This window comes from Siphateles boraxobius, unplaced genomic scaffold (assembly GCF_051911475.1).
Source record: "Siphateles boraxobius isolate OS27281-9 unplaced genomic scaffold, OSU_SipBor_1 77, whole genome shotgun sequence".
Taxonomy (NCBI): Eukaryota; Metazoa; Chordata; class Actinopteri; order Cypriniformes; family Leuciscidae; genus Siphateles; species Siphateles boraxobius.
In genome coordinates, this window is record NW_027509205.1 from 5,765,769 (window position 1) to 5,789,993 (window position 24,225).

At 46.6% G+C, this 24,225-nt stretch overlaps 8 non-coding genes and 3 pseudogenes across 8 annotated transcripts; all 11 read right to left on the reverse strand.

Moving 5' to 3' along the window:
• Window positions 1–3,304: 3,304 nt before the first annotated feature.
• LOC143727506 (U2 spliceosomal RNA) lies at window positions 3,305–3,487 on the reverse strand. The gene has a single exon (XR_013199514.1). It is a non-coding gene; the product is annotated as a U2 spliceosomal RNA (small nuclear RNA).
• Window positions 3,488–4,607: 1,120 nt separating this feature from the next.
• Window positions 4,608–4,771, reverse strand: LOC143726891 (U1 spliceosomal RNA). Its single transcript, XR_013199116.1, has one exon. It is a non-coding gene; the product is annotated as a U1 spliceosomal RNA (small nuclear RNA).
• Window positions 4,772–5,205: 434 nt separating this feature from the next.
• LOC143727104 (U2 spliceosomal RNA) lies at window positions 5,206–5,396 on the reverse strand. Its single transcript, XR_013199313.1, has one exon. It is a non-coding gene; the product is annotated as a U2 spliceosomal RNA (small nuclear RNA).
• A 691-nt stretch (window positions 5,397–6,087) lies between these two features.
• Window positions 6,088–6,251, reverse strand: LOC143726931 (U1 spliceosomal RNA). Its single transcript, XR_013199153.1, has one exon. It is a non-coding gene; the product is annotated as a U1 spliceosomal RNA (small nuclear RNA).
• Window positions 6,252–6,684: 433 nt separating this feature from the next.
• Window positions 6,685–6,861, reverse strand: LOC143727306 (U2 spliceosomal RNA; annotated as a pseudogene).
• A 6,651-nt stretch (window positions 6,862–13,512) lies between these two features.
• Window positions 13,513–13,676, reverse strand: LOC143726685 (U1 spliceosomal RNA). The gene has a single exon (XR_013198920.1). It is a non-coding gene; the product is annotated as a U1 spliceosomal RNA (small nuclear RNA).
• A 433-nt stretch (window positions 13,677–14,109) lies between these two features.
• On the reverse strand, window positions 14,110–14,300 carry LOC143727105 (U2 spliceosomal RNA). The gene has a single exon (XR_013199314.1). It is a non-coding gene; the product is annotated as a U2 spliceosomal RNA (small nuclear RNA).
• Window positions 14,301–15,428: 1,128 nt separating this feature from the next.
• LOC143726686 (U1 spliceosomal RNA) lies at window positions 15,429–15,592 on the reverse strand. Its single transcript, XR_013198921.1, has one exon. It is a non-coding gene; the product is annotated as a U1 spliceosomal RNA (small nuclear RNA).
• A 434-nt stretch (window positions 15,593–16,026) lies between these two features.
• On the reverse strand, window positions 16,027–16,204 carry LOC143727328 (U2 spliceosomal RNA; annotated as a pseudogene).
• A 6,595-nt stretch (window positions 16,205–22,799) lies between these two features.
• Window positions 22,800–22,963, reverse strand: LOC143726687 (U1 spliceosomal RNA). The gene has a single exon (XR_013198922.1). It is a non-coding gene; the product is annotated as a U1 spliceosomal RNA (small nuclear RNA).
• A 434-nt stretch (window positions 22,964–23,397) lies between these two features.
• LOC143727359 (U2 spliceosomal RNA) lies at window positions 23,398–23,575 on the reverse strand (annotated as a pseudogene).
• Window positions 23,576–24,225: the final 650 nt, after the last annotated feature.

A 24,225-nucleotide genomic window follows, 5' to 3' on the forward strand; every position in this document is an offset into this window, starting at 1 on the left:
GTGTGACCCCGGCCCCCCCATCCGAATAACGACGTGCGGCCCACCCTGCAGCGTTGATCTTATTTTCTGCTCGCACGCGTGGAGGGGGACCGTCACGCGTTTCCCCACCAGCAGATTTCTGGTGACCCAGATGGCATCCTTGATCACGTTTAGGGTGAGCCAGAGCGAGGAAAATTTTGGTTGTGTCAGCTCCTTCAAGCCCTGACCCACCCCCAGGATGGCGAGCTTGTAGTCCACCTGGGCCCCACCCGCTGGCAGGCACGGGAAAAACAGGGGGCCGGTCTTGGCCCACAGGTCCCGCGCAGCGCCGCACTCCCAGAGCAGATGTCGAACGGTCTCCGGGGAACCACATCCGGACCGTGGGCAGGTGGAGTTTTTGGCCATGCCTCTGGAGTGCATAACCGCCCTGACCGGGAGGATCTCATGAGCCACCATCCACGACAAGTCTTTAAGCCTGTTCTGGAGAGCTGGGTGGGCTGCGTTCCTCCAAACATCTTTGGCCTCACCTAGTGTGAGGCCTGGAACCGGGCTCACCGATTCTCGATCCTGCACAAGAGAGATAAGAGACTTATGGTTAGTTAAAATGGTGGCATCATTTGTCTCTAAAAGATATTTCTTTAAAAATTTCTTAATAAAACTATGCTCTTTTGACAAATTAAAAGACACAGGACTTTTAAGATCAATGGGTAAAATTTTCAAAGTTCTTAGGTATGACCCCATCCAGAATCGGGTCATGGCTGCTGTCTTGTGTTCTCTGGATGGGGTCAGTGCGTACTGGATGTGGAGGGCGGCAAAGCGGCTGCCTAAAAACAGGTGGGGGTCTGGGAGGCCTTTCCCGCCATTCTCTTTTTTCTTTTTGACGACCTCCCTCTTTAGTCGTTCCCACTTGGACCCCCACAGGTAATAAAATACCGCCCTCTCCAGGTTGGCCAGGAATCGTCTTGGGGGACTAAAAACAGAGCAGACAAGTAAAATCAGTGGTAAAATCACAGCTTTAAAAATTAAAATCTTGCCTTCAAACGTCAATTGTCTCAGTCCCCAAAAGCCCAGTCTTTGCCTGACTTTCCCTAACATGTCAGTCCAGTTTCCTTGTCCTCCACCCTCTCTGTCAAATTTTACACCTAAAATTTTCAAATCATTGTCTTTAAAATCCAAATCTAGTCCAACTGTGTCCACGTTCCCCCACGGCCCGAAGAGCTGGGCCTCGGACTTACTCCTATTGAGCTTGGCGCCCGAGGCCCGACCGTACCAGTCAGTCAAGTCCATTGCTCTTCGTACTGATAAAAGGTCAGTCGCTAAAAGGGTCACGTCATCCATATATAAAACACAGGTCGCCGTCAGTCCACCAGTCCCTGGGATGTCTAGTCCTTTAATCCATTTATCCCTTCTCAAGATTTGTGCCAGTGGCTCAATACAAGCCACATACAGAAGGGGAGATAAAGGACACCCCTGACGGACGCCGCTGTAGAGTTTTACAGCTTTGGATAAATGCCCGTTAACCAAAATTCTGCTAGACAGATCGTTGTACAGCAGTCCCACCCAGGCTATAAACCTCCCAGGAAAACCCATTTTTTCCAGTACCTTAAACAGGAACTGGTGCGAGATACGGTCGAATGCCTTTTCAAAGTCTAAATTTAGGACTACTAGCTGAATGTTTCTGTCTCTCGCAAAACAGATGGCGTCTCTGATCAGTACCAGGCTGTCCGTGATCTTCCTTCCGGGCACGGCGCATGCTTGATCCAAGTGGATTACGTCTGCTAAAACTGTCGACATACGCGTGGCTAAAATTTTGCTAAAAAGTTTGCAGTCAACGTTTAAAAGAGTGATGGGTCGCCAATTCTTTAAGTCAGTCTTGTCGCCTTTCTTATGTAATAGCGTCACTATCCCTATTCTGAAGCTGTCTGGAAGTCTGTTCACATTGTCAAATTCTTTAAAAACAGTCAGTAAGTCATGTGCTAAAATGTCCCCAAAGGTCAAGTAAAATTCAAGTGGTAGTCCGTCTAGTCCTGGGGACTTCCCACGCTTAAAACCTTTCAGAGCTTTTTGTATTTCTAAAATCGTAAAATCCTGTCTTAAAAGTGCACATTGACTCTGGAGCTTTTTGTCTAAAAAATTTAAAACTTCCATTAAGGTATCGTCGTGTACTTGTTTTAGGCCATATAAATCACTATAAAAGTTTTCCACCCCTCTTAAAATCTCTTCTGTTTCATTTACCACCCTCCCATCCGATTTCAAAGTTGTCAAAGCCCCTCCCCGTGTTATAATTTTTTAAAAAAAATATCTTGTACACTTTTCCCCTTCTTCAATATCTTGTTCTCTACTCCTTAAAATGACACCTTTACTTTGAATTTGGGCTAAAACTGACATTTCTTGTTTTACTTCTTTTATTTCTTCACTAAAATCAAACCCAATTTTTAAAAGATTAAAATACCTCTGTAGTCGTTTTTGCAACCCCATCATGCGTCTCTTTTCTTTTTTCTTTTTCTCCTTTCCTATTTTCTTAAAAAACTGTCTCGTCCGTTCCTTTACCATTTCCCACCACTGTGCACGTGAATCATAAAAGTCTTGGAGGGTCTGCCATCGGCTGAACTGCTCCCTGTACTCACTAAATACTTCCTCATCCTCCAACAGGGAGCAGTTCAACTTCCACAGCCCTCCTCCTACTGTCACACCAGAGGCCAGTGAAAGGGTGCAGGATAGCATCATGTGATCAGAAAAAAAGAGGGGGGATAATGTAGCATCGGTTGGCAAGCAGTCCCGTGTAAAAATGTAGTCAATGCGAGAGGCTCTGGTGCCATCACCACTGAACCAGGTGAAGCCCTCCTCTCTCTGATGCATTTTTTTAAAGCAGTCGACTAAATTAAAATCTCTGACTAAATTTTGCAATAAAACCGATGTTTTGTCAAATTTAAAACCTTCTACCCTCTTCCTATCTTTCGGAGTTAAGACACAGTTAAAATCCCCTGCCACCACCAAAGGGGCCCTCCCTAACATGTGGGGCTGCAGGTCTTCTAAAAGCTCATATCTTTCATTCTTATCATTAAAACCATACACATTAAGAACATTAAAATCCTTATCTAAAAAAGTCAAGTTTGCTAAAATTGCTCGCCCATCCCTTACCACCGTGCTGCCCTTCACCAAGATGTTTGGATTGTTGATTAAAATAGCAACACCGTCATTTTTGTTAAAATTGGACCCACTCCAGATAGAATGTCCAGGGGTCCAAAGCTCCTCCCACTTTCTGTAATTGGATAAAAAGGGCAAAGCACATTCTTGCAATAAAAACACATCTGACTTACAGGATTTTAAAAAGGATAAAACGCTCTGTGCTCGTATATCACTTCTCACACTTCTCACATTTATTGTAGAGATTGTGAGGGCCATGAGCAGTATAGTTAAAATGATATGAACTTTTAAAAGAACACTAATAAAAGACTGATAAGAACAGATACTACACTTGATCTTAGCCAAAAGGCCGAGAAGCGATGACACAATGACGCAGAGGCGGGGGAGCCGTCAAAGGCCACGCCCACCTGGGCCGTGGCGAGAGGGTCTAAAGGTCGCCAACAAACAAGCTCAGCTCACAGCAATACAAGCTCAGCTTGACTGTTGACACCGAAAATGGATCACAGCAGAGCGCACAACACGACACTTTGGAGTGCAACCTGGGATTTTGGACCAACAAACATTCTGCCCTAAAAGTGAGCGGGCAGACCAAAGCGTACGTCGTAGAGACTTGAAACTCTTGAGGGATGGTAGTACCCGCCCGGTCTACAACATCACCAAGGCTCGGCCCCAAGGTGGCGCTGCAGCGATCAGAAGTACGAAATGCCTCGTAACTCCTGAACCGTCCGTCGCAGACCCAAGTGTCTTACATCACCGGAATCCTTGGCTCGGGCCGAACAAGACGCAGGCCTCGGATTCGATGGTTGCGCTGGCGAGATTTTCGGGTATTTGGGATTTTGTGAAAAAGCTACTTTTGCACACTAGTCCTAGGTCTTTCGCCCGATCTGACCCAAACCGGTGCAGAAAGATTCCCTGGAGTCTGATTGCCGACAGCGATGGGGAAAAAAGTCGGAATTTCGATTCACGTTGGCGACGGGACGCCAAAACGTTGGGAGTGGGCGAGGCGGGCTTTACTTAAATGGCCATAACTCTCCAACGGAATGAGACAATTACACCCAAGTCGGTACACCTGTGCACGGGCTCAGCTTGTGCTCAGGTGAAAAGGGATGTGGCGACTGGCCACTTGGTGGCGCTGTAAACAGTAAAAACAACAACATGAATACGGCCATAGGCGACTGTATGTCAGGTGATTTTTCACACATGCACAAGGTATTCATACCACATGATAGAACTCCTCATTCGGAACAACTTTGCTTCTAGGACCACTACTGCCAATAAAAGCGCTGGTTGAATAATGGAGATTATTTGAAGAATGATGAAAAAAATAAACTAAAAAACAGCCCTACTTTTGCAGACTGGTCCTAGGTTGAGAGCTTTACATCTCTCGATCAACCACTGCAGTTCAATTCTCTGGACTTCCTAGGTCGTTAACTACCAGAAGAAGAGGAACTCGAACAATCTGCTCTTTTAACCAGTGTGTCCAGGGGAGAGCGCGAACGCAGTCCCCCACTACCATAAATTATGCAGTCGAGATTCCCACATTTGGGGAATTCGCAGGGGTCAGCACAACCGGAGTGCAATGACCGAGCCTCGCCCTGGGTGAACCACCTTCCTGATCATGGTGTCTCCCCTGCCAGGTAAGTATGAATTCCCAGGCCTCCCGTCAGAGGCACCGTGTCCCTCTCCGCAATCCTCACCAACGGTCGGACAATCAAACACACACCTGATTCAACTCATCAGCTCATTCGTAAAAACTCCAAGAGATAAGAGAGAGACATCAAAAACCTGCAGAGTCGGGCTCTTTTGCTGTTGTTGTTGTGGATGATGTTGTTTTCATGCTCCGGATCCATGAGCCAAAAATCAATTTCATACGCGGTCACCGGATAGTGGACGAATCAGATATTAAACGAGATAAGAACAGAGTTGTTGTTTTTTTTTCCCTCTCACACCACCATTACCTGTATAGCATATGATCACCTACAACACCTTTAAAGCACCCATACACAGCAATATACGTTACTTCCATTAACACCTGCTGCCACACAAGACTAAAACATCTCTTTCATTGAACACAGTTTTTGGGGGTGCACCGTTCCCAGAAGTACTGCAATACCGGGTCGATGCGTGGAGTGGACGGAGCAAGCCCCTCTTCCATCTCCCAGTTCCAAAAATCAATTTAATATATGGTGCCCGGGTAGGGCACGTATCAGATATTAAACTGATAAGAACAGATACTACACTTGATCTTAGCCAAAAGGCCGAGAAGCGATGACACAATGACGCAGAGGCGGGGGAGCCGTCAAAGGCCACGCCCACCTGGGCCGTGGCGAGAGGGTCTAAAGGTCGCCAACAAACAAGCTCAGCTCACAGCAATACAAGCTCAGCTTGACTGTTGACACCGAAAATGGATCACAGCAGAGCGCACAACACGACACTTTGGAGTGCAACCTGGGATTTTGGACCAACAAACATTCTGCCCTAAAAGTGAGCGGGCAGACCAAAGCGTACGTCGTAGAGACTTGAAACTCTTGAGGGATGGTAGTACCCGCCCGGTCTACAACATCACCAAGGCTCGGCCCAATCGGCCCCAAGGTGGCGCTGCAGCGATCAGAAGTACGAAATGCCTCGTAACTCCTGAACCGTCCGTCGCAGACCCAAGTGTCTTACATCACCGGAATCCTTGGCTCGGGCCGAACAAGACGCAGGCCTCGGATTCGATGCAAAACAACTTTGCTTCTAGGACCACTACTGCCAATAAAAGCGCTGGTTGAATAATGGAGATTATTTGAAGAATGATGAAAAAAATAAACTAAAAAACAGCCCTACTTTTGCAGACTGGTCCTAGGTTGAGAGTTTTACATCTCTCGATCAACCACTGCAGTTCAATTCTCTGGACTTCCTAGGTCGTTAACTACCAGAAGAAGAGGAACTCGAACAATCTGCTCTTTTAACCAGTGTGTCCAGGGGAGAGCGCGAACGCAGTCCCCCACTACCATAAATTATGCAGTCGAGATTCCCACATTTGGGGAATTCGCAGGGGTCAGCAAAACCGGAGTGCAATGGCCGAGCCTCGCCCTGGGTGAACCACCTTCCTGATCATGGTGTCTCCCCTGCCAGGTAAGTATGAATTCCCAGGCCTCCCGTCAGAGGCACCGTGTCCCTCTCCGCAATCCTCACCAACGGTCGGACAATCAAACACACACCTGATTCAACTCATCAGCTCATTCGTAAAAACTCCAAGAGATAAGAGAGAGACATCAAAAACCTGCAGAGTCGGGCTCTTTTGCTGTTGTTGTTGTGGATGATGTTGTTTTCATGCTCCGGATCCATGAGCCAAAAATCAATTTCATACGCGGTCACCGGATAGTGGACGAATCAGATGTTAAACGAGATAAGAACAGAGTTGTTGTTTTTTTTCCCTCTCACACCACCATTACCTGTATAGCATATGATCACCTACAACACCTTTAAAGCACCCATACACAGCAATATACGTTACTTCCATTAACACCTGCTGCCACACAAGACTAAAACATCTCTTTCATTGAACACAGTTTTTGGGGGTGCACCGTTCCCAGAAGTACTGCAATACCGGGTCGATGCGTGGAGTGGACGGAGCAAGCCCCTCTTCCATCTCCCAGTTCCAAAAATCAATTTAATATATGGTGCCCGGGTAGGGCACGTATCAGATATTAAACTGATAAGAACAGATTTTTTTTCTTTCGAAAAAGTTTTATTGTCACAGGTTTTCATTCCATGTTTTCCATTTACATTTTTTTATAAATCAAGTATTTATTTACACATCTTAAAACAACAAAACAAACAAATAAAAGGACACACTTTATAGTTAAAAATCAATTATTGATTGTGTGTTGTGTAAAAGTCCATGTATGTTAATATTTGTGTTGTTTTAAAGGAAACGTAAATGGATTAAAATAAATAGGAATAAAACATAAAAACAATAGAACAATAAAACATGCCAAATAAAACATCTCTTGTACAGGATCGAGGGTGAGTCCCTATCAAGATTGTCCATTCACTCCAGGTCTCCAGAACAGGCCCCAGACTCCCCGCTTCTGGTGCCCAGCGGAGATCCCCTCTCCTCCGGCCCGCTGGCCCGCTGTTCCCGTAGCCGGTGTGGTGAGGGTGCATCTACGGGCGGCCAGGGTCGGTGGCGGCCGGGACCTTCTACGTGTGACCCCGGCCCCCCCATCCGAATAACGACGTGCGGCCCACCCTGCAGCGTTGATCTTATTTTCTGCTCGCACGCGTGGAGGGGGACCGTCACGCGTTTCCCCACCAGCAGATTTCTGGTGACCCAGATGGCATCCTTGATCACGTTTAGGGTGAGCCAGAGCGAGGAAAATTTTGGTTGTGTCAGCTCCTTCAAGCCCTGACCCACCCCCAGGATGGCGAGCTTGTAGTCCACCTGGGCCCCACCCGCTGGCAGGCACGGGAAAAACAGGGGGCCGGTCTTGGCCCACAGGTCCCGCGCAGCGCCGCACTCCCAGAGCAGATGTCGAACGGTCTCCGGGGAACCACATCCGGACCGTGGGCAGGTGGAGTTTTTGGCCATGCCTCTGGAGTGCATAACCGCCCTGACCGGGAGGATCTCATGAGCCACCATCCACGACAAGTCTTTAAGCCTGTTCTGGAGAGCTGGGTGGGCTGCGTTCCTCCAAACATCTTTGGCCTCACCTAGTGTGAGGCCTGGAACCGGGCTCACCGATTCTCGATCCTGCACAAGAGAGATAAGAGACTTATGGTTAGTTAAAATGGTGGCATCATTTGTCTCTAAAAGATATTTCTTTAAAAATTTCTTAATAAAACTATGCTCTTTTGACAAATTAAAAGACACAGGACTTTTAAGATCAATGGGTAAAATTTTCAAAGTTCTTAGGTATGACCCCATCCAGAATCGGGTCATGGCTGCTGTCTTGTGTTCTCTGGATGGGGTCAGTGCGTACTGGATGTGGAGGGCGGCAAAGCGGCTGCCTAAAAACAGGTGGGGGTCTGGGAGGCCTTTCCCGCCATTCTCTTTTTTCTTTTTGACGACCTCCCTCTTTAGTCGTTCCCACTTGGACCCCCACAGGTAATAAAATACCGCCCTCTCCAGGTTGGCCAGGAATCGTCTTGGGGGACTAAAAACAGAGCAGACAAGTAAAATCAGTGGTAAAATCACAGCTTTAAAAATTAAAATCTTGCCTTCAAACGTCAATTGTCTCAGTCCCCAAAAGCCCAGTCTTTGCCTGACTTTCCCTAACATGTCAGTCCAGTTTCCTTGTCCTCCACCCTCTCTGTCAAATTTTACACCTAAAATTTTCAAATCATTGTCTTTAAAATCCAAATCTAGTCCAACTGTGTCCACGTTCCCCCACGGCCCGAAGAGCTGGGCCTCGGACTTACTCCTATTGAGCTTGGCGCCCGAGGCCCGACCGTACCAGTCAGTCAAGTCCATTGCTCTTCGTACTGATAAAAGGTCAGTCGCTAAAAGGGTCACGTCATCCATATATAAAACACAGGTCGCCGTCAGTCCACCAGTCCCTGGGATGTCTAGTCCTTTAATCCATTTATCCCTTCTCAAGATTTGTGCCAGTGGCTCAATACAAGCCACATACAGAAGGGGAGATAAAGGACACCCCTGACGGACGCCGCTGTAGAGTTTTACAGCTTTGGATAAATGCCCGTTAACCAAAATTCTGCTAGACAGATCGTTGTACAGCAGTCCCACCCAGGCTATAAACCTCCCAGGAAAACCCATTTTTTCCAGTACCTTAAACAGGAACTGGTGCGAGATACGGTCGAATGCCTTTTCAAAGTCTAAATTTAGGACTACTAGCTGAATGTTTCTGTCTCTCGCAAAACAGATGGCGTCTCTGATCAGTACCAGGCTGTCCGTGATCTTCCTTCCGGGCACGGCGCATGCTTGATCCAAGTGGATTACGTCTGCTAAAACTGTCGACATACGCGTGGCTAAAATTTTGCTAAAAAGTTTGCAGTCAACGTTTAAAAGAGTGATGGGTCGCCAATTCTTTAAGTCAGTCTTGTCGCCTTTCTTATGTAATAGCGTCACTATCCCTATTCTGAAGCTGTCTGGAAGTCTGTTCACATTGTCAAATTCTTTAAAAACAGTCAGTAAGTCATGTGCTAAAATGTCCCCAAAGGTCAAGTAAAATTCAAGTGGTAGTCCGTCTAGTCCTGGGGACTTCCCACGCTTAAAACCTTTCAGAGCTTTTTGTATTTCTAAAATCGTAAAATCCTGTCTTAAAAGTGCACATTGACTCTGGAGCTTTTTGTCTAAAAAATTTAAAACTTCCATTAAGGTATCGTCGTGTACTTGTTTTAGGCCATATAAATCACTATAAAAGTTTTCCACCCCTCTTAAAATCTCTTCTGTTTCATTTACCACCCTCCCATCCGATTTCAAAGTTGTCAAAGCCCCTCCCCGTGTTATAATTTTTTAAAAAAAATATCTTGTACACTTTTCCCCTTCTTCAATATCTTGTTCTCTACTCCTTAAAATGACACCTTTACTTTGAATTTGGGCTAAAACTGACATTTCTTGTTTTACTTCTTTTATTTCTTCACTAAAATCAAACCCAATTTTTAAAAGATTAAAATACCTCTGTAGTCGTTTTTGCAACCCCATCATGCGTCTCTTTTCTTTTTTCTTTTTCTCCTTTCCTATTTTCTTAAAAAACTGTCTCGTCCGTTCCTTTACCATTTCCCACCACTGTGCACGTGAATCATAAAAGTCTTGGAGGGTCTGCCATCGGCTGAACTGCTCCCTGTACTCACTAAATACTTCCTCATCCTCCAACAGGGAGCAGTTCAACTTCCACAGCCCTCCTCCTACTGTCACACCAGAGGCCAGTGAAAGGGTGCAGGATAGCATCATGTGATCAGAAAAAAAGAGGGGGGATAATGTAGCATCGGTTGGCAAGCAGTCCCGTGTAAAAATGTAGTCAATGCGAGAGGCTCTGGTGCCATCACCACTGAACCAGGTGAAGCCCTCCTCTCTCTGATGCATTTTTTTAAAGCAGTCGACTAAATTAAAATCTCTGACTAAATTTTGCAATAAAACCGATGTTTTGTCAAATTTAAAACCTTCTACCCTCTTCCTATCTTTCGGAGTTAAGACACAGTTAAAATCCCCTGCCACCACCAAAGGGGCCCTCCCTAACATGTGGGGCTGCAGGTCTTCTAAAAGCTCATATCTTTCATTCTTATCATTAAAACCATACACATTAAGAACATTAAAATCCTTATCTAAAAAAGTCAAGTTTGCTAAAATTGCTCGCCCATCCCTTACCACCGTGCTGCCCTTCACCAAGATGTTTGGATTGTTGATTAAAATAGCAACACCGTCATTTTTGTTAAAATTGGACCCACTCCAGATAGAATGTCCAGGGGTCCAAAGCTCCTCCCACTTTCTGTAATTGGATAAAAAGGGCAAAGCACATTCTTGCAATAAAAACACATCTGACTTACAGGATTTTAAAAAGGATAAAACGCTCTGTGCTCGTATATCACTTCTCACACTTCTCACATTTATTGTAGAGATTGTGAGGGCCATGAGCAGTATAGTTAAAATGATATGAACTTTTAAAAGAAGACTAATAAAAGACATACAGAGGCATCTTTAAAATTATGTTATTTCTTGTTCCTCATGCCTCTCCCTTCTCCCATGGGGGCTGGGTTCAGGAGGGCAAGAGGTTGACACTTCCGAAGCCACAGAGCTGAACTCTTGCGACTCTTTCGGTGTCGATGTTCTTAGCTTAAAATGCAGAAAGGAAACTTCATTAGGGGATTCTGAGGGCCACATGCGGTCTGGATCCTCCGGGGAGAAACTATCCAGCCCTTGTGTAGCCCTCATTCTTTTCTCCACTACTACACACAACGGAGATCCTGCAGTTCTCTTCTGCACTTGAGCATTTGGGAGTGAAAGGTCAGTTTCACTCCCACTGGAGGGCATACTCACCTCCGAGACGGTGTTGAGGGAGGAAACCGTTTCATCCTCTCCGTCTTCTGTTTCCTTTCCTTTATCTTGTCCGGGAGTGGTTTCCTCCCCCTGTTCGGTTTCAAGCTGTGACTCCGCCCCTGTGGCCCCCACTTCCTTTTTCCTGACAAATCCCTGAGGCTGGCTGGGAATTTGAAATTCCCGCCAAAATCTCAGGGACCACCTCCTTCTCTCTTTGTTCTTTTGTTTGTTCCACATGTGGGGCGGCCATTTTGTTCCCTTTCAATTTGTTGGCAAAACTTTTAGGGCAATCTCTGTAGAGATGGTCAGTTTCACCACAAAGATTACACCTTCTGCCAATGGTACATTCTTCAAAGATGTGACCAATTCCTCTACACTTCCCACATGTTAATTCCTTGCATGCATCAGCTAAATGCCCCATCCTCCCACACTTCCTGCACAGTTTGGGCATTCCTTGGTAGTGAATGTAGCCCCTGTTCTCTCCCAACACAATCATTGAAGGCAGATGCTTCAGGCCCTGGTAGCCCCCGGCGTCCTCCCATTGTTTAATGGGAATTCGCCAGGAGCAATTCCAGATACCATCTTCATCTAACACTTTGATTGGTTGACCCCGAACAGTGCAAAATCTGCCCAGCCAGACACAAATGTCCTCCCCATTCACTGTTTCATTAAACATCCTAACAATCACAGTTTTTAATGAATTGTCAGAAAGTTTCTCCACAGTAAACATAGCGAATTGGGCTTTGCATGCATCAAACCTTTGCCAAAATTCAATTAACAGGGAAGCACTTTTGAAACTTAAATCAAAACCTTTGTTCAGGGGGAGAGTTACTAGGCAGTTCAAGTCCTCGGGTCTAAAATTTAGGGCTTTCTGGATCAGCTTCCTGGAGAAGTCAAGACGTGACAACCCCAGGAGCTTACCATCCACCTCTTTAAATAAAAAACGCACGCTGTGGTGCCTCCGCATGCCGGCACGAGCAGCCGACATGGTGGAGACACCAACAGCTATTTAAAACACAACCTTAAAACCGTAATAAATAAATAAATAAATAACTTACCTTAAGAACAAAAGATTCCTTGGAAAACCAAGTCGTCCGGATAAAAAAAAAAAAAAAAAAAAAAAAAAAAAAAAAAAAAAAGGCACTGCCAATATACCTCTCAGAAGTTTGAGGCTCAAGCCACTGAACGACCCAAGCCGGAAAAACCTCCAAGAGGCGATCGCTGCCTCTACCCTCGGACCAGATACTAGATCTTAGCCAAAAGGCCGAGAAGCGATGACACAATGACGCAGAGGCGGGGGAGCCGTCAAAGGCCACGCCCACCTGGGCCGTGGCGAGAGGGTCTAAAGGTCGCCAGCAAACAAGCTCAGCTCACAGCAATACAAGCTCAGCTTGACTGTTGACACCGAAAATGGATCACAGCAGAGCGCACAACACGACACTTTGAAGTGCAACCTGGGATTTTGGACCAACAAACATTCTGCCCTAAAAGTGAGCGGGCAGACCAAAGCGTACGTCGTAGAGACTTGAAACTCTTGAGGGATGGTAGTACCCGCCCGGTCTACAACATCACCAAGGCTCGGCCCAATCGACCCCAAGGTGGCGCTGCAGCGATCAGAAGTACGAAATGCCTCGTAACTCCTGAACCGTCCGTCGCAGACCCAAGTGTCTTACATCACCGGAATCCTTGGCTCGGGCCGAACAAGACGCAGGCCTCGGATTCGATGGTTGCGCTGGCGAGATTTTCGGGTATTTGGGATTTTGTGAAAAAGCTACTTTTGCACACTAGTCCTAGGTCTTTCGCCCGATCTGACCCAAACCGGTGCAGAAAGATTCCCTGGAGTCTGATTGCCGACAGCGATGGGGAAAAAAGTCGGAATTTCGATTCACGTTGGCGACGGGACGCCAAAACGTTGGGAGTGGGCGAGGCGGGCTTTACTTAAATGGCCATAACTCTCCAACGGAATGAGACAATTACACCCAAGTCGGTACACCTGTGCACGGGCTCAGCCTGTGCTCAGGTGAAAAGGGATGTGGCGACTGGCCACTTGGTGGCGCTGTAAACAGTAAAAACAACAACATGAATACGGCCATAGGCGACTGTATGTCAGGTGATTTTTCACACATGCACAAGGTATTCATACCACATGATAGAACTCCTCATTCGGAACAACTTTGCTTCTAGGACCACTGCTGCCAATAAAAGCGCTGGTTGAATAATGGAGATTATTTGAAGAATGATGAAAAAAAAAAACTAAAAAACAGCCCTACTTTTGCAGACTGGTCCTAGGTTGAGAGTTTTACATCTCTCGATCAACCACTGCAGTTCAATTCCCTGGACTTCCTAGGTCGTTAACTACCAGAAGAAGAGGAACTCGAACAATCTGCTCTTTTAACCAGTGTGTCCAGGGGAGAGCGCGAACGCAGTCCCCCACTACCATAAATTATGCAGTCGAGATTCCCACATTTGGGGAATTCGCAGGGGTCAGCACAACCGGAGTGCAATGGCCGAGCCTCGCCCTGGGTGAACCACCTTCCTGATCATGGTGTCTCCCCTGCCAGGTAAGTATGAATTCCCAGGCCTCCCGTCAGAGGCACCGTGTCCCTCTCCGCAATCCTCACCAACGGTCGGACAATCAAACACACACCTGATTCAACTCATCAGCTCATTCGTAAAAACTCCAAGAGATAAGAGAGAGACATCAAAAACCTGCAGAGTCGGGCTCTTTTGCTGTTGTTGTTGTGGATGATGTTGTTTTCATGCTCCGGATCCATGAGCCAAAAATCAATTTCATACGCGGCCACCGGATAGTGGACGAATCAGATGTTAAACGAGATAAGAACAGAGTTGTTGTTTTTTTTCCCTCTCACACCACCATTACCTGTATAGCATATGATCACCTACAACACCTTTAAAGCACCCATACACAGCAATATACGTTACTTCCATTAACACCTGCTGCCACACAAGACTAAAACATCTCTTTCATTGAACACAGTTTTTGGGGGTGCACCGTTCCCAGAAGTACTGCAATACCGGGTCGATGCGTGGAGTGGACGGAGCAAGCCCCTCTTCCATCTCCCAGTTCCAAAAATCAATTTAATATATGGTGCCCGGGTAGGGCACGTATCAGATATTAAACTGATAAGAACAGATACTACACTTGATCTTAGCCAAAAGGCCGAGAAGCGATGACACAATGACGCAGAGGCGGGGGAGCCGTCAAAGGCCACGCCCACCTGGGCCGTGGCGAGAGGGTCTAAAGGTCGCCAGCAAACAAGCTCAGCTCACAGCAATACAAGCTCAGCTTGACTGTTGACACCGAAAATGGATCACAGCAGAGCGCACAACACGACACTTTGGAGTGCAACCTGGGATTTTGGACCAACAAACATTCTGCACTAAAAGTGAGCGGGCAGACCAAAGCGTACGTCGTAGAGACTTGAAACTCTTGAGGGATGGTAGTACCCGCCCGGTCTACAACATCACCAAGGCTCGGCCCAATCGGCCCCAAGGTGGCGCTGCAGCGATCAGAAGTACGAAATGCCTCGTAACTCCTGAACCGTCCGTCGCAGACCCAAGTGTCTTACATCACCGGAATCCTTGGCTCGGGCCGAACAAGACGCAGGCCTCGGATTCGATGGTTGCGCTGGCGAGATTTTCGGGTATTTGGGATTTTGTGAAAAAGCTACTTTTGCACACTAGTCCTAGGTCTTTCGCCCGATCTGACCCAAACCGGTGCAGAAAGATTCCCTGGAGTCTGATTGCCGACAGCGATGGGGAAAAAAGTCGGAATTTCGATACACGTTGGCGACGGGACGCCAAAACGTTGGGAGTGGGCGAGGCGGGCTTTACTTAAATGGCCATAACTCTCCAACGGAATGAGACAATTACACCCAAGTCGGTACACCTGTGCACGGGCTCAGCCTGTGCTCAGGTGAAAAGGGATGTGGCGACTGGCCACTTGGTGGCGCTGTAAACAGTAAAAACAACAACATGAATACGGCCATAGGCGACTGTATGTCAGGTGATTTTTCACACATGCACAAGGTATTCATACCACATGATAGAACTCCCCATTCGGAACAACTTTGCTTCTAGGACCACTGCTGCCAATAAAAGCGCTGGTTGAATAATGGAGATTATTTGAAGAATGATGAAAAAAAAAACTAAAAAACAGCCCTACTTTTGCAGACTGGTCCTAGGTTGAGAGTTTTACATCTCTCGATCAACCACTGCAGTTCAATTCCCTGGACTTCCTAGGTCGTTAACTACCAGAAGAAGAGGAACTCGAACAATCTGCTCTTTTAACCAGTGTGTCCAGGGGAGAGCGCGAACGCAGTCCCCCACTACCATAAATTATGCAGTCGAGATTCCCACATTTGGGGAATTCGCAGGGGTCAGCACAACCGGAGTGCAATGGCCGAGCCTCGCCCTGGGTGAACCACCTTCCTGATCATGGTGTCTCCCCTGCCAGGTAAGTATGAATTCCCAGGCCTCCCGTCAGAGGCACCGTGTCCCTCTCCGCAATCCTCACCAACGGTCGGACAATCAAACACACACCTGATTCAACTCATCAGCTCATTCGTAAAAACTCCAAGAGATAAGAGAGAGACATCAAAAACCTGCAGAGTCGGGCTCTTTTGCTGTTGTTGTTGTGGATGATGTTGTTTTCATGCTCCGGATCCATGAGCCAAAAATCAATTTCATACGCGGCCACCGGATAGTGGACGAATCAGATGTTAAACGAGATAAGAACAGAGTTGTTGTTTTTTTTTCCCTCTCACACCACCATTACCTGTATAGCATATGATCACCTACAACACCTTTAAAGCACCCATACACAGCAATATACGTTACTTCCATTAACACCTGCTGCCACACAAGACTAAAACATCTCTTTCATTGAACACAGTTTTTGGGGGTGCACCGTTCCCAGAAGTACTGCAATACCGGGTCGATGCGTGGAGTGGACGGAGCAAGCCCCTCTTCCATCTCCCAGTTCCAAAAATCAATTTAATATATGGTGCCCGGGTAGGGCACGTATCAGATATTAAACTGATAAGAACAGATTTTTTTTTCTTTCGAAAAAAGTTTATTGTCACATTGTTTCATTCCATTCTTTCAATATCCATTTTTTCCTTATAAAATCACATTTTTGCACATATCTTAAAACAACAAAAAGGACATAAGTTACAGTTAAAAATCAGTTATGTTGATGTGTTGTGTAAAAGTCCATGTATGTTGTGTGTTGTTTTAAAGTAAAGGTAAAATGGATTAAAATAAAATAGGAATGCAAATATAAAACAATAAAACAATAAAATATGCCAAATAAAACATCTCTTGTACAGGATCGAGGGTGAGTCCCTATCAAGAATGTCCATTCACTCCAGGTCTCCAGAACAGGCCCCAGACTCCTCGCTTCCAGTGCCCAGCGGAGATCCCCTCTCCTCCGGCCCGCTGGCCCGCTGTTCCCGTAGCCAGAGTGGTGAGGGTGCATCTACGGGCGGCCAGGTACGGTGGCGGCCGGGACCTTCTCCGTGTGACCTCGGCCCCCCCATCCGAATAACGACGTGCGGCCCACCCTGCAGCGTTGATGTTATCCTCTGCTCGCACGCGTGGAGGGGGACCGTCACGCGTTTCCCCACCAGCAGGTTTCTGGTGACCCAGATGGCATCCTTGATGTGGTTGAGGGTGAGCCAGAGCGAGGCAAACGTTGGTGGTGTCAACTCCTTCAAGCCCTGACCCACCCCCAGGATGGCGAGCTTATAGTCCACCTGGGCCCCACCCGCTGGCAGGCACGGGAAAAACAGGGGGCCTGTCTTGGCCCACAGGTCCCGCGCAGCGCCGCACTCCCAGAGCAGATGTTGAACGGTCTCCGGGGAACCACATCCGGACCGTGGGCAGGTGGAGTTTTTGGCCATGCCTCTGGAGTGCATGACCGCCCTGACCGGGAGGATCTCATGAGCCACCATCCACGACAGGTCCTTAAGCCTGTTCTGGAGAGCTGGGTGGGCTGCGTTCCTCCAAACGTCTTTGGCCTCACCTAGTGTGAGGCCTGGAACTGGACTCACCGATTCTCGATCCTGCACAAGAGAGACGAGAGACTTGTGATTAGTTAAAACAGTGGCATCATTTGTTTCTAAAAGATATTTCTTTAAAAATTTCTTAATGAAACTATGCTCTTTTGACAAATTAAAAGACACTGGACTTTTAAGATCAATGGGTAAAATTTTCAAACTTCTTAGGTATGACCCCATCCAGAATCGGGTCATGGCTGCTGTCTTGTGTTCTCTGGATGGGGTCAGTGCATACTGGATATGGAGGGCGGCAAAGCGGCTGCCTAAAAACAGGTGGGGGTCTGGGAGGCCTTTCCCGCCATTCTCTTTTTTCTTTTTAACGACCTCCCTCTTGATTCGTTCCCACTTGGACCCCCACAGGAAATAAAATACCGCCCTCTCCAACTTAGCCAGGAATCGTCTTGGGGGACTAAAAACGGAACAGACAAGTAAAATTAGTGGTAAAATCACTGCTTTAAAAATTAAAATCTTGCCTTCTAACGTCAGTTGTCTTAGTCCCCAAAAGCCCAGTCTTTGTCTGACTTTCCCTAACATGTCAGTCCAGTTTCCTGGTCCTCCACCCTCCCTGTCAAATTTTACTCCTAAAATTTTCAAATCCTTTTCTTTAAAATCCAAATCTAGTCCTCCTGTGTCCACGTCGCCCCACGGCCCGAAGAGCAGGGCCTCGGACTTACTCCTGTTAAGCTTGGCGCCCGAGGCCCGACCGTACCAGTCAGTCAAGTCCATTGCTCTTCGTACTGATAAAAAGTCAGTCGCTAAAAGGGTCACGTCATCCATATATAAAACGCAGGTCGCCGTCAGTCCACCAGTTCCTGGGATATCTAGTCCTTTAATCCATTTATCCCTTCTCAAGATCTGTGCCAGTGGCTCAATACAAGCCACATACAGAAGGGGAGATAAAGGACACCCCTGACGGACACCGCTGTGGATATTTACAGCTTTGGAAAGATGCCCATTTGCAAGAAATTTGCTGCTTAAGCCCTCATACAGCAGTCCCACCCAAGCTATAAACCTCTCTGGAAAGCCCATTTTTTGCAGTACCTGAAGGAGGTACTGGTGCGAGACCCGATCAAAAGCTTTTTCAAAGTCTAAATTTAGGACTACAAGCCTAATGTTTCTGTCTCTCGCATAACAGATGGCGTCTCTGATCAGTACCAGGCTGTCCGTGATCTTCCTGCCGGGCACAGCGCAAGCTTGATCCAGGTGGATTACGTCCTCTAAAACAGTCGACATGCGTGTAGCTAAAATCTTACTAAAAAGTTTACAATCATAATTTAAAAGAGTGATTGGTCGCCAGTTTCTCAAGTCAGTCTTGTCTCCTTTTTTGTACAGTAATGTAACTATCCCTACTCTAAAGCTGTCTGGAAGTCTGTCAAGAGTCTCAAATTCTTTAAAAACTGTAAGTAAGTCATGTGCTAAAATGTCCCAGAAAGTCAGATAAAACTCAAAGGGGAGTCCGTCCATGCCCGGGGACTTCCCCTTCTTAAAACCCTTTAAAGCTTTTTCCAATTCTAAAAGATTAAAATCCTGGGATAAAAGCACATCTGGACTCTTAACTTTTTTATCTAAAAACCCTAAAACTTCCTCTAAGATGCCATTGTGTACCTCTTTAGTGCCGTATAAATTACTGTAAAAACTTTCAATTTCCCCTAAAATCAGGTCAGTTGTATTTACTTCCCCCCCTCTAAAAGTTTTTAAAATATTGATCGACCCTCCCCGAGCTATTGTCTTTTTAAAAAAATACCTGGTACACTTCTCTCCTTCCTCTAACTCCCTTTCTCTACATCTTAAAATGACACCTTTGCTCTTTGTTTCAGACAGATCTGACATTTCTTTCTTTACTTCTTTTATTTCATTTGTAAAATCCAATCCATTGTTTAAAAGGTTAAAATATCTCTGCAGTCTTTTTTGCAACCCCATCATGCGTCTTTTTTCTTTATTCTTTTTTTCTTTTCCAATTTGTTTAAAAAACCGTCCTGTCCTTTGTTTCACCATCTCCCACCACTGTGCACGTGAGTCGTAAAAGTCCTGGAGGGTCTGCCATTGGCTGAACTGCTCCCTATACTCACTAACCACTTCCTTGTCCTCTAATAGGGAACAGTTCAGCTTCCACAGCCCTCCCCCTGCAGTCACACCCGTGGGGAGTGAAAGAGTGCAAGACAGCATCATGTGGTCGGAAAAAAAGAGGGGGGTCAATGTAGCATCGGTCGGCGGGAGGTCCCTGGTAAAAATATAGTCAATTCGAGAGGCTCTGGCACCGTCACCACTGAACCAGGTGAAGCCTTCCTCTCTTTGATGCATTGTTTTAAAACAGTCAACTAACTTAAAATCTTTGACTATATTTTGTAATAAAACCGATGTCTTGTCGACCTTAAAATCCTCTCCTACCCTCCTTCTGTCCTTTTTTGATAATACACAATTAAAATCCCCTGCTACCACTAGGGGAGCCCTGCCTAGCATGTGGGGTTGCAAGTCTTCTAAAAGCTCATACCTGTTATTTTTTTCAGTAAAACCATACATATTTAAAATGTTAAGATCCTTACCTAAAAAAGTCAGATTTGCTAAAATTGCCCGCCCGTCCCTCACCACAGTGCTGCCCTTCACCAAAAGGTTGGGATTTTTTATTAAAATAGCAACACCGTCATTTTTGTTAAAATTGGACCCACTCCAAATGGAAAATCCTGGGGTCCAAATCTCCTCCCACTTCCTGTAATTTGTTAAAAAGGGCAAACCACATTCTTGCAATAAAAACACATCTGACTTAAAAGTTTTTAAAAAGGATAACACACTCTGTGCTCGCAAAGTAGACCTCACACTTCTCACATTGATTGTAGAGATAGTGAGGGCCATGAGCAGTATGGTTAAAAATACAAGCATTAATAGAAGGATAAAACCAAAAGACTGCAGAAAGTTACATTAAAATCATGTTATGTCATGTAGCACTTGCTTCTCCTTTTCCCCAGAAAAACTGGGATCAGGAGGGCAAATGCTCGCCGCCTCAGAGTCCACAGAGAGAACCTCTTGTGGCTCCTTCGGTGACGATGTTCTAAGCTTAACGTGCAAAAAGGAGACTTCATTGGGAGATTCTGCGGGCCACATACGGTCTAGATCTAACGAAGAGGAACTATCTAGCCGATGCGATGCCCGCAGCCTTTTCTCCTCTGTTTGAAGCAGAGGAGATCTCGCAGACCTTTTTTGCACCTGAGCATTGGGGAGTGAACCCTCGGATTCACCCCCACTATCCACCACACTAACCTCCGATACGGTGTAGAGTGAGGAAGCCGTTGCATCCTCCTCCTCCTCCTCCATTTTGTTTTCACTTCTCTCTTGTTGGGGAACGGCTTCCTCACTCTGTTCGCTGTTAAAACTTGACTCCGCCCCTGTGGCCGCCCCACTTCCTTCCTCCTGCCCACTCCCTGAGGCTGGCTGGGAAATAGAATTTCCCGCCAAAACCTCAGGGACCGCCTCCTCCTTCCTTTGCTCTTTTGTTTGTTCCACATGTGGGGCGGCCATTTTGTTGCCTTTCAGTTTGTTGGCAAAACTTTTAGGGCAATCTCTGTAGAGATGGGATGACTCCCCACAGAGGTTGCACCGCCTGCCATTGGTACACTCTTCAAAAGTATGACCAATTTCTCTGCATTTCCCACATATCATTTCCTGGCATGCTTCAGCTAAGTGCCCAAACTTTCCACATTTTCTACATAATTTGGGCATACCCTGGTAGTGAATGTAGCCTCTGTTCTCACCCAACACAATCATAGAAGGCAGATGCTTCAGGCCCTGGTAGCCCCCAGCGTCTTCCCATTGTTTAATGGGAATTCGCCAGGAGCATGTCCAAATACCATCCTCATCTAAAACCTTGACTGGCTGGCTTCGAACTGTGCAAAATCTGCCCAGCCAGACACAAATGTCCTCCCCAGTCACTGTCTCATTAAACATTCTAACAATCACAGTTTTAAGTGTGTTGTCAGAGAGCTTTTCAACAGTAAACATGGACAGCTGGGATTTAGCTACTTCAAATCTGTGCCAGAAATCATTCAGGTGGGAAACCGCTCTAAAACTAACATCAAATCCTTTGTTCAGGGGCAGAGTCACGATGCAATTCAGATCATCAGGTTTAAAATTTAGAGTTTTTTGGATCAGCTTCCTGGAGAAGTCAAGACGTGACATCCCCAGGAGCTTCCCCTCAACTTCTTTGAATAAAAAACGCACGCTGTGGTGCCTCCTCATGCCGGCACGGGCAGCCGACATGGTGGAGACACCAACAGCCTAAAACTTTAAAAAACAATAAATAAATAAATAAATAGATAAAAAGGTCTTACCTTAAAACAGAACCGGAATAAAAGCAGCTGGATCAATGTACCTCTCAAAAGTTTGGGGCTCAAGTCACTGAAGGACCCAAGCCGGAAAAACCTCCAAGAGGCGATCGCTGTCTCTACCCTAGGACCAGACACTTGATCTTAGCCAAAAGGCCGAGAAGCGATGACACAATGACGCAGAGGCGGGGGAGCCGTCAAAGGCCACGCCCACCTGGGCCGTGGCGAGAGGGTCTAAAGGTCGCCAGCAAACAAGCTCAGCTCACAGCAATACAAGCTCAGCTTGACTGTTGACACCGAAAATGGATCACAGCAGAGCGCACAACACGACACTTTGGAGTGCAACCTGGGATTTTGGACCAACAAACATTCTGCCCTAAAAGTGAGCGGGCAGACCAAAGCGTACGTCGAAGAGACTTGAAACTCTTGAGGGATGGTAGTACCCGCCCGGTCTACAACATCACCAAGGCTCGGCCCAATCGGCCCCAAGGTGGCGCTGCAGCGATCAGAAGTACGAAATGCCTCGTAACTCCTGAACCGTCCGTCGCAGACCCAAGTGTCTTACATCACCGGAATCCTTGGCTCGGGCCGAACAAGACGCAGGCCTCGGATTCGATGGTTGCGCTGGCGAGATTTTCGGGTATTTGGGATTTTGTGAAAAAGCTACTTTTGCACACTAGTCCTAGGTCTTTCGCCCGATCTGACCCAAACCGGTGCAGAAAGATTCCCTGGAGTCTGATTGCCGACAGCGATGGGGAAAAAAGTCGGAATTTCGATTCACGTTGGCGACGGGACGCCAAAACGTTGGGAGTGGGCGAGGCGGGCTTTACTTAAATGGCCATAACTCTCCAACGGAATGAGACAATTACACCCAAGTCGGTACACCTGTGCACGGGCTCAGCCTGTGCTCAGGTGAAAAGGGATGTGGCGACTGGCCACTTGGTGGCGCTGTAAACAGTAAAAACAACAACATGAATACGGCCATAGGCGACTGTATGTCAGGTGATTTTTCACACATGCACAAGGTATTCATACCACATGATAGAACTCCTCATTCGGAACAACTTTGCTTCTAGGACCACTGCTGCCAATAAAAGCGCTGGTTGAATAATGGAGATTATTTGAAGAATGATGAAAAAAAAAACTAAAAAACAGCCCTACTTTTGCAGACTGGTCCTAGGTTGAGAGTTTTACATCTCTCGATCAACCACTGCAGTTCAATTCTCTGGACTTCCTAGGTCGTTAACTACCAGAAGAAGAGGAACTCGAACAATCTGCTCTTTTAACCAGTGTGTCCAGGGGAGAGCGCGAACGCAGTCCCCCACTACCATAAATTATGCAGTCGAGATTCCCACATTTGGGGAATTCGCAGGGGTCAGCACAACCGGAGTGCAATGGCCGAGCCTCGCCCTGGGTGAACCACCTTCCTGATCATGGTGTCTCCCCTGCCAGGTAAGTATGAATTCCCAGGACTCCCGTCAGAGGCACCGTGTCCCTCTCCGCAATCCTCACCAACGGTCGGACAATCAAACACACACCTGATTCAACTCATCAGCTCATTCGTAAAAACTCCAAGAGATAAGAGAGAGACATCAAAAACCTGCAGAGTCGGGCTCTTTTGCTGTTGTTGTTGTGGATGATGTTGTTTTCATGCTCCGGATCCATGAGCCAAAAATCAATTTCATACGCGGTCACCGGATAGTGGACGAATCAGATGTTAAACGAGATAAGAACAGAGTTGTTGTTTTTTTTTCCCTCTCACACCACCATTACCTGTATAGCATATGATCACCTACAACACCTTTAAAGCACCCATACACAGCAATATACGTTACTTCCATTAACACCTGCTGCCACACAAGACTAAAACATCTCTTTCATTGAACACAGTTTTTGGGGGTGCACCGTTCCCAGAAGTACTGCAATACCGGGTCGATGCGTGGAGTGGACGGAGCAAGCCCCTCTTCCATCTCCCAGTTCCAAAAATCAATTTAATATATGGTGCCCGGGTAGGGCACGTATCAGATATTAAACTGATAAGAACAGATTTTTTTCTTTCGAAAAAAGTTTATTGTCACATTGTTTCATTCCATTCTTTCAATATCCATTTTTTCCTTATAAAATCACATTTTTGCACATATCTTAAAACAACAAAAAGGACATAAGTTACAGTTAAAAATCAGTTATGTTGATGTGTTGTGTAAAAGTCCATGTATGTTGTGTGTTGTTTTAAAGTAAAGGTAAAATGGATTAAAATAAAATAGGAATGCAAATATAAAACAATAAAACAATAAAATATGCCAAATAAAACATCTCTTGTACAGGATCGAGGGTGAGTCCCTATCAAGATTGTCCATTCACTCCAGGTCTCCAGAACAGGCCCCAGACTCCCCGCTTCTGGTGCCCAGCGGAGATCCCCTCTCCTCCGGCCCGCTGGCCCGCTGTTCCCGTAGCCGGTGTGGTGAGGGTGCATCTACGGGCGGCCGGGACCTTCTACGTGTGACCCCGGCCCCCCCATCCGAATAACGACGTGCGGCCCACCCTGCAGCGTTGATCTTATTTTCTGCTCGCACGCGTGGAGGGGGACCGTCACGCGTTTCCCCACCAGCAGATTTCTGGTGACCCAGATGGCATCCTTGATCACGTTTAGGGTGAGCCAGAGCGAGGAAAATTTTGGTTGTGTCAGCTCCTTCAAGCCCTGACCCACCCCCAGGATGGCGAG